The following is a 9,929-nucleotide window of genomic DNA, read 5'->3' as shown; positions in this document are numbered from 1 at the left end:
AACACTAATATATCAGTTCTCTAAATGTGAATCATTCACTGGGAAACTGGTGGAAAAGTCCAAAATGTTCATTTTAAACACAGTGAAAAACTACCTGCCCTTTTGTCCGTTTCTACACCAAACTCATTGGGTTCTTGGTTCCATCCTTCTGCCAAGTTTTGTGGATATTGGTTCAGTAGTTTTTGTGTAATCCTGCTGATAAACCAATGAACACAACAATGGACATGGGTGAGAACATGAGCTCCTGGGTGGAGGTAGCGACGGCTTTCCTTGAGATCAGAAGATAATATATCAATTTATTGAGTCTTTTCAGGATTCTTCCTCTGACTCTAGATGCTCTGCATGAAGACTGCTGCTTAAAATGCAGACTTTTAAAGAGCATGTAACTATGATGTCTGAAATGCTGGTGATCACCTTCAATCACATAGTGGGAATAAGAACATAACAAGAACCATGTGCAGCAGTAGTTTTAATTTATCACATTTACCCAAACTACAAATAGAACCGTAATTAAATGTAAAAAGCCTTTTGATGCCTGGAAAAGTGACCGTATGATGAAATTCTGACTCCTGCTTAGTCACAGCAAAAACTGGTTGAAAGAAGTTGAGGTGACGCTGAGTCACAATCAAAATGATGAAATTCAGCTCCACTTCCTCCTCAATGCACGTACACCTGATCTTATCTTTCTACAGCAACAAACTACTTCCAGGAGAGCTCTGTATAAGCCATTCAAATATGCAGTTATAAGTAAAAATTCACATCAGTAGATGACGTGGAAATAAAAAAAGGATTTCTGGTGGTGTCTGTTTGGTAAAAAGTAAAAAGTCTGTCAGAAAACATATAAACACCATTGTGGCAATCGTCCTTGCCACGGGGCTCTCCCACACACAGCCAGAGACGGAAGTTTTGCTCTTATACATCTTTATTAACAAATACACATAAATCTCCTACTACCAACATAAAGTAGACTGGCTTTGCAGCTCAGTCCTCCACTCAGTGTCTGGGAGTCTCTGGAGCCTCAGTCTCTCTGAGTTCCTTCCTCCGTTTTGAGTCCTGAGGCAGCGCCGACGCTGCCTTTTAAGCATGAGGACCAATCAGCTAACAGCTCTCACCTGCGCTGATTGATCCTTTATAGCAGGTGAGGGTGCTCTCCCAGCCCCCTCACCTCCACATACCTCCATCGCAAATTTCAGGCCAGGGATTTATCCTGGCCTGACTACTCCCTCCCCCCCCCCCCCCCCCCCCCCACGGACCAGGGGAGGAAGCCCATCCACCGCGGCTCTCCGGAGGTCGAGCAGGTGGGCGACGCCGCCCGGGCGCCCCGGCAAAAGGTACCGGGCCTGCCGGTGTCGGCCTCTCCGCCGACAGGGGACATGGGACAGGGGCTGCAGGCGTCGGTCTCTCCGCCGACGCAGGAACTGCAGGGGACGCTGGCTGTACCGCCAGCCTGGGTGCGGGGACAGGGGACGCTGGCTTCACCGCCAGCCTAGGTGCGGGGACAGGGGACGCTGGCTTCACCGCCAGCCTAGGTGCGGGGACAGGGGACGCTGGCTTCACCGCCAGCCTGGGTGCGGGGACAGGGGACGCTGGCTTCACCGCCGGCCTAGGTGCGGGGACAGGGGACGCTGGCTTCACCGCCAGCCTAGGTGCAGGGACAGGGGACGCTGGCTTCACCGCCAGTCTGGGTCCGGGGCCCGGGGACGCTGGCTTCACCGCCAGTCTGGGTCCGGGGCCCGGGGACACTGGCTTCACCGCCAGTCTGGGTGCCGGAACAGGGGACGCTGGCTTCACCGCCAGCCTAGGTGCAGGGACAGGGGGCGCCGGCTTCACCACCGACCTGGGTGCCTGAACAGGGCACGCTGGCTTCACCGCCAGCCTGGGTGCAGGGACAGGGGACGCTGGCTTCACCGCCAGCCTAGGTGCAGGGACAGGGGACGCTGGCTTCACCGCCAGCCTGGGTGCAGGGACAGGGGACGCTGGCTTCACCGCCAGCCTGGGTGCCGGGACAGGGGGAGTCGGCTTCACCGCTGACCTGGGTGCAGGGACAGGGCACGCTGGCTTCACCGCCAGCTTAGGTGCAGGGACAGGGGACGCTGGCTTCACCGGAGCTGAGCGGGGATGCGGAATCGGCGGCCCGCCGGTCGCCGCCCGCGGCCGCGAAATTGGGGCCGTGCTCACCGCCTCCTTTGGCACGGAGTGGCAGGCTGGACCCGGAGCGGGTCCCAACCGGGCCGGCTGCCGCCCCGTCCGTATCGCCTCCCTCTCCACCTGCCTCAGGAGTGCCTCCATCCCCCGTCTGGTCCTCTCTCTCTCCTCCCGGTACGCCGTCACCAGGTCCTCCATCCTCGGTACCAGTTCCCATAGCGCCTGCTGGTCCACGTCTGTGGCTGTGTGGAGCCCCACGTTGGGCGCCAGTGTGGCAATCGTCCTTGCCACGGGGCTCTCCCACACACAGCCAGAGACGGAAGTGTTGCTCTTATACATCTTTATTAACAAATACACATAAATCTCCTACTACCAACATAAAGTAGACTGGCTTTGCAGCTCAGTCCTCCACTCAGTGTCTGGGAGTCTCTGGAGCCTCAGTCTCTCTGAGTTCCTTCCTCCGTTTTGAGTCCTGAGGCAGCGCCGACGCTGCCTTTTAAGCATGAGGACCAATCAGCTAACAGCTCTCACCTGCGCTGATTGATCCTCTATAGCAGGTAAGGGTGCTCTCCCAGCCCCCTCACCTCCACAACCATTTGAATAAGCTTCACACTGAAAGGCTTCAACATGTTTTATAGACAGATGGAAAAATATGTCAAAGTTAAACCTGTTTTTTGGATTTTATTATATTCAAGTAAATGTTTTTCTATGAAATACAATTTAATTAAGGAAGAACAAAATTGGCTTAATGAATGGTCTATGGTATTGAGTAACAGAGTGGCGGAAAGGAGGCGCCCGGCCTTTCTTGGCGCTGCGCTGCGAGGCGCGGTGCTTCCGCGTCCGGTGTGAACCCAGCGTAAGCTTCATGGTGATTAGACAGGGTCGATGGAGGCAACGCTGCAGGATGTCTGCACTCGAGCCTGGAGAAGACTACATGTGGATTTGTCTCTGAACGGGACAACAGACAGGAAAGTTCCGGGCTGCTGTTGTTACGACGAGGTCTATGGATCAAGCGGGCGGGGCCTGGATGGCATTTTGCCTTTGGGCGCCAGGTTTCAGACACTTGCTCTGGGCTAAGTTGGCAGATGGACGGTGACTGCTGTTGGCTGCTGCTGTTGAATCGTGGCGACTGGCAGAGCAGCTGGGTTTTGAGTGGTTTTGTGAGGATCTGGATGGACTGCAGAAAGATGTTGACTGGTCAGGTTGACAAACCACAGAACTGAGCTCATGTTGGAGGTTGGACCTGAGGTCGGGCCCCTGGCTCACCTGATCAAATGTGCGGCTGGTGACTCAGTCTTTCTGCAACATGAGAAACTGAAGCTCTGACGAATCATTGTCTGTAGTTTCATCTGTCACCACACGGGGCACAGCCAGTGATGCTGCGTGAAAACAGAACCAGAGAAGCTTATGGTCACTGATCGTCTGTATATACAGTCACTGATCGTCTTCATATACAGTCACTGATGGTCTTCATATACAGTCACTGATGGTCTTTATATACAGTCACTGATGGTCTTCATATACAGTCACTGATGGTCTTCATATACAGTCACTGATTGTCTTCATATACAGTCACTGATGGTCTTTATATACAGTCACTGATGGTCTTCATATACAGTCACTGATGGTCTTTATATACAGTCACTGATGGTCTTTATATACAGTCACTGATGGTCTTCATATACAGTCACTGATGGTCTTTATATACAGTCACTGATGGTCTTTATATAGAGTCACTGATGGTCTTTATATACAGTCACTGATGGTCTTCATATACAGTCACTGATGGTCTTTATATACAGTCACTGATGGTCTTTATATAGAGTCACTGATGGTCTTTATATACAGTCACTGATGGTCTTCATATACAGTCACTGATGGTCTTTATATAGAGTCACTGATGGTCTTTATATACAGTCACTGATGGTCTTCATATACAGTCACTGATGGTCTTTATATACAGTCACTGATGGTCTTTATATAGAGTCACTGATGGTCTTCATATACAGTCACTGATCATCTTCATATACAGACACTGGTGGTCTTTATATACAGTCACTGATGGTCTTTATATACAGTCACTGATGGTCTTTATATACAGTCACTGATCGTCTGTATATACAGTCACTGATGGTCTGTATATACAGGCCACTACTGTGTGGACATCAGAGACAATAACACTGAGAAGGGTCAAATTGAAGAGGATGTCCTTATAGTCACAGAAAAGATGTCCACAGATGAGAAACACAAAGTTCTCCTGAAACTTCACAAGCAGTTTGGCCACGCATCCGTAGATTGGCTACAGAGGCTCATCCAAAGCTCTGGAAATAAAGACAAAGAATGTGTCACCATTTTGCAACAAATAGTACACGACTGTGACATATGCTGAAGGTACAGCAAGACCAAGCCAAAGCCTGCTGTGGTTTTACCTCTTGCTTCGGAGTATAATGAGACAGTAGCAGTGGACCTGCATGAGTTGGAACCTGGTGTGTGGTACCTCCATATCATCGACCACTTCACACGTTTCAGTGCAGGAAACATTGTAAAAACAAAAAAGACCACTGAAATTGTCAACTCCTTCATTCACACGTGGATAAGTGTCCATGGTCCTCCACAACGACTATACAGTGACAATGGTGGCGAATTCAACAATGAGGAGATCAGAGACATGGCAGAAAACTTCAATATTAAGACCAAAACAACAGCAGGATACAGTCCCTGGAGCAACGGCCTACTGGAGAGACACAATCAGACACTCACAGAAGTCATCCTGAAGGTGAAATGGGAAAATGGATGTGACTGGCACACTGCCCTAGACTGGGCCCTTATGGCTAAGAACAGTATGCTCAATGTTCATGGCTACAGCCCACATCAACTTGTATTTGGGCAGAATCCTAACCTCCCTTCTGTATTGGTTGATAAGGGTTAGGGTTAGGGTTAGGGTTCAGTAGTTTTTGTGTAATCCTGCTGATAAACCAACGAACACAACAATGGACATGGGTGAGAACATGAGCTCCTGGGTGGAGGTAGCGACGGCTTTCATTGAGATCAGAAGATAATATATCAATTTATTGAGTCTTTTCAGGATCCTTCCTCTGACTCTAGATGCTCTGTGTTGGGCCATGGTTTTGTGTGAAACCACACTTCGGCCTACATGTGCCATCAAAGCCTGAAGCCGCATGTTCCCCCAGGACTCAGTCTCCCAGGGGCCATCAAAAACCAGAGCAAGGAACTCAGTCTCCCAGAGGGCATCAACGTCACACAGAGGTGTGAAAACCCCCCCAGGGACACAGGTTTCAACTCCCATTGGTCACTCTGGGCTCCATGACCTGTGAGGTCACCGGGCCAATATAAGCCAGGTTCTCCCCCTCTTCTGCCTCTTCTGCTCCTCCAAGGAGGGAAGGCTGTCGAGCCTCTTCTCCAGCTCACATCTTCTCTTCCCATCCAACTCTTCGAGAGGAGCACAAAGGTGCAGCTTCCAGCTCATCTCACCAAGGAAACCTCCTCGCCCTCCAAGCTCTACCAACGTCCTAGCAGCGATGCGATGTCCTGCAGGAAAAACTTCAACCAGCAACTGAGCTACACAGCTCAACAGAAACCAGCAAGACGACACAAAACTTCGAACTGCACAGCAACTTCCTTTTTCCCCTTTCCACGGACTGGTAACACAACTGGGCTTAATAATTATACTAGGCTAAGCAAGACTGTTTATTCAATTCTGTGTGATGTTTATAAGTTTGAGTTGTGGTGTTGTGGTATTTTGGGTACAAGTTATTGAGAAAGTAATGTTAGTCTGTTATGCTCTTCACAGTCTTTCGTTGCATCCAATCTAGTAACTTTCTCAAATTTGGCACACACACAGACACACGCATAACTCCTCACCTCATTATCTCTACAGGTCGTAAACATTCCAATAGGTGGGGGAAGGGTGTTATCTCTTTGGCCAGCCACCATTTTGAAAGCACGCTGACTCACACAGACACTCACACATACCTATCTTTGTTTAGCAATTAGACCATTAGTAATTTGTGTTTTTATACTTTATTATATTCATAATAAATGTTTTTCTTTCACAAATGTTTTTTCATTAATGTTGCATAAGTGAATTTTGCCAACCTCTACACTGTCAAGAACTCCATATCCTTCAACTTAGCTAACTATCTATATGGTAATTTTGGTTATAGTTATTAATTTAATTGTTAATCAGAGTTCCAAATTTGTAGTTAGTACTTTTATGAGACTCAATCAATAAATTGGCTATCTTTTCCCTTCCTTTGAAGGGTGGTGCCCCGAGGTAACTTTAATCAATTAAAGGTATTATTTAATATTAATAATAAATATTTATATTTAATATTTTATTTTGATAACCAAATTTATTGAATGCCGAAAGGCACACCATTTCATGGTATCACGTTTGATGCATTATGGCACAACATCTGCATGAAGATTGCTGCTTAAAATGCAGACTTTTAAAGAGCATGTAACTATGATGTCTGAAATGCTGGTGATCACCTTCAATCACATAGTGGGAATAAGAACATAACAAGAACCATGTGCAGCAGTAGTTTTAATTTATCACATTTACTTTTACCCAAACTACAAATAGAACCGTAATTAAATGTAAAAAGCCTTTTGATGCCTGGAAAAGTGACCGTATGATGAAATTCTGACTCCTGCTTAGTCACAGCAAAAACTGGTTTAAAGAAGTTGAGGTGACGCTGAGTCACAATCAAATGATGAAATTCAGCTTCACTTCCTCCTCAATGCACGTACACCTGATCTTATCTTTCTACAGCAACAAACTACTTCCAGGAGAGCTCTGTATAAGCCATTCAAATATGCAGTTATAAGTAAAAATTCACATCAGTAGATGACGTGGAAATAAAAAAAGGATTTCTGGTGGTGTCTGTTTGGTAAAAAGTAAAAAGTCTGTCAGAAAACATATAAACACCATTTGAACAAGCTTCACACTGAAAGGCTTCAACATGTTTTATAGACAGATGGCAAAATATGTCAAAGTTAAACCTGTTTTTTGGATTTTATTATATTCAAGTAAATGTTTTTCTATGAAATACAATTTAATTAAGGAAGAACAAAATTGGCTTAATGAATGGTCTATGGCATAGACCATTCATTAAGCCAATTTGTAAGGCTTACAGCAAGAATGTTCTGGGTTTGAACAGCAGATCAGGACCTTTCATGTGTGTGTGTGTGTGTTCCCTCTGTGTCTGTGTGGGGTTTTCCACCCTCCCCCAGTCCAAAGACATGCATCGTAGCTAATTGACACTCTGAAATGTCTGAATGTGAGCGTGGATGGTTGTTTGTCTCCGTGTGTGTCAGCCCCGTGATGAACCGGCAACCCCGCCTCTCGCCCAATGTCAACTGGGATTGGCTGCGGTCTCCCCTCCCCTGCAACCCTCACAGAGTAAGTGGTTAAGATTAGATGGAAGGTCATACTGTAACATGTCGTAGGTTGAGAACTAAAGACCACGAAGGCTGTCACAGATGATTCACGTAATTTTGATGCTCATCAAACCATTAGCCCCCCGTGACCTGCACTGAAGCCTCCGATATGTTTCTCCACGCGTTTAATAAGGTGTTCCCTTTATTTTTTCACACATATTCCATTTATTTAAAACTGAGATATGGTTCACTAAGTGCTCTGATACAATTTCCTTATGGAACTGATTTACAGCTACACAAGTCAATGTTCTTATGCTGCCGATGGATCAAATGACTGCACATAATGACAGATTTATAGAAAATCATCAGCTATACTGATCTTTTTTTAGCCTATTTAGGTTCATTCTTGAGGCTTTTCCGCCTGCACACTCTGATCTTATTAAACTTCTTTCAGCAGTGGCAGGAGGCTGTTTTCTGTGAAGAGCTCTGATAAATCCCCTGAATGCTGTAGCCTGCCTCCACATCTCTAAATCAGCCCCCACTTCATTCTGCAAAATCTGATTTGGACAGCAAGTCATGTGTTTTGCTTCTAATATTTAATTAAGGATGGAAAGTTAAAAAAATATATAAACCGTTTCCCACGAGCCCTAGATATTTTTGGGCTAAATCCTGCAACTACAATTCTACAACTTGTGACTTTAAAGTTAGAATAATGACATGAGTGTTATGGATAGTGCCTGTGCTGCTGTAGTTTTTCTTTGGTGAATGCTCTGTATTTATATAGGACTTTCTAGTCTTGATGACCACTCAAAGCGCTTTACAGTACAGTTTTACACACATTCATACAGTGCATCTACACTACCGTTCAAAAGTTTGGGGTCACTTAGAAATGTCCTTATTTTTCAAAGAAAAGCACTGTTTTTTTCAATGAAGATAACATTAAATTAATCAGAAATACACTCTATACATTGTTAATGTGGTAAATGACTATTCTAGGTGGAAACGTCTGGTTTTTAATGAAATATCTACATAGGTGTATAGAGGCCCATTTCCAGCAACTATCACTCCAGTGTTCTAATGGTACATTGTGTTTGCTAATCGCCTTAGAAGACTAATGGATGATTAGAAAACCCTTGAAAACCCTTGTGCAATTATGTTAGCACAGCTGAAAACTGTTTTGCTGGTGAGAGAAGCTATAAAACTGGCCTTCCTTTGAGCTAGTTGAGTATCTGGAGCATCACATTTGTGGGTTCGATTATACTTTCAAAATGGCCCGAAAAAGAGAACTTTCATGTGAAACTCGCCAGTCTATTCTTGTTCTTAGAAATGAAGGCTATTCCATGCGAGAAATTGCGAAGAAACTGAAAATTTCCTACAACGGTGTGTACTACTCCCTTCAGAGAACAGCACAAACGGGCTCTAACCAGAGTAGAAAGAGAAGTGGGAGGCCCCGGTGCACAACTCAGCAAGAAGACAAGTATATTAGAGTCTCTAGTTTGAGAAATAGACGCCTCACAGGTCCTCAACTGGCAGCTTCTTTAAATGGTACCCGCAAAACGCCAGTGTCAACGTCTACAGTGAAGAGGCGACTCCGGGATGCTGGCCTTCTAGGCAGAGTGGCAAAGAAAAAGCCATATCTGAGACTGGCCAATAAAAAGAAAAGATTGATATGGGCAAAAGAACACAGACATTGGACAGAGGAAGATTGGAAAAAAGTGTTATGGACAGACGAATCAAAGTTTGAGGTGTTTGGATCACACAGAAGAACATTTGTGAGACGCAGAACAGGTGAAAAGATGCTGGAAGAGTGCCTGACGCCATCTGTCAAGCATGGTGGAGGTAATGTGATGGTCTGGGGCTGCTTTGGTGCTGGTAAAGAGGGAGATTTGTACAAGGTAAAAGGGATTTTAAATAAGGAAGGCTATCACTCCATTCTGCAACGCCATGCCATACCCTGTGGACAGCGCTTGATTGGAGCCAATTTCCTCCTACAACAGGACAATGACCCAAAGCACACCTCCAAATTATGCAAGAACTATTTAGGGAAGAAGCAGGCAGCTGGTATGCTGTCTGTAATGGAGTGGCCAGCGCAGTCACCAGATCTCAACCCCATTGAGCTGTTGTGGGAGCAGCTTGACCGTATGGTACGCAAGAAGTGCCCATCAAGCCAATCCAACTTGTGGGAGGGGCTTCAGGAAGCGTGGGGTGAAATTTCTACAGATTACCTCAACAAATTAACAGCTAGAATGCCAAAGGTCTGCAATGCTGGAATTGCTGCAAATGGAGCATTCTTTGACAAAAGCAAAGTTTGAAGAACAAAATTAATATTTCAAATAAAAATCATTATTTCTAACCTTGTCAATGTCTTGACTATATTTTCT

This window comes from Hippoglossus hippoglossus, chromosome 20, assembly GCF_009819705.1.
Source record: "Hippoglossus hippoglossus isolate fHipHip1 chromosome 20, fHipHip1.pri, whole genome shotgun sequence".
NCBI classification, from domain to species: domain Eukaryota; kingdom Metazoa; phylum Chordata; class Actinopteri; order Pleuronectiformes; family Pleuronectidae; genus Hippoglossus; species Hippoglossus hippoglossus.
This window is presented reverse-complemented; position numbering follows the sequence as displayed.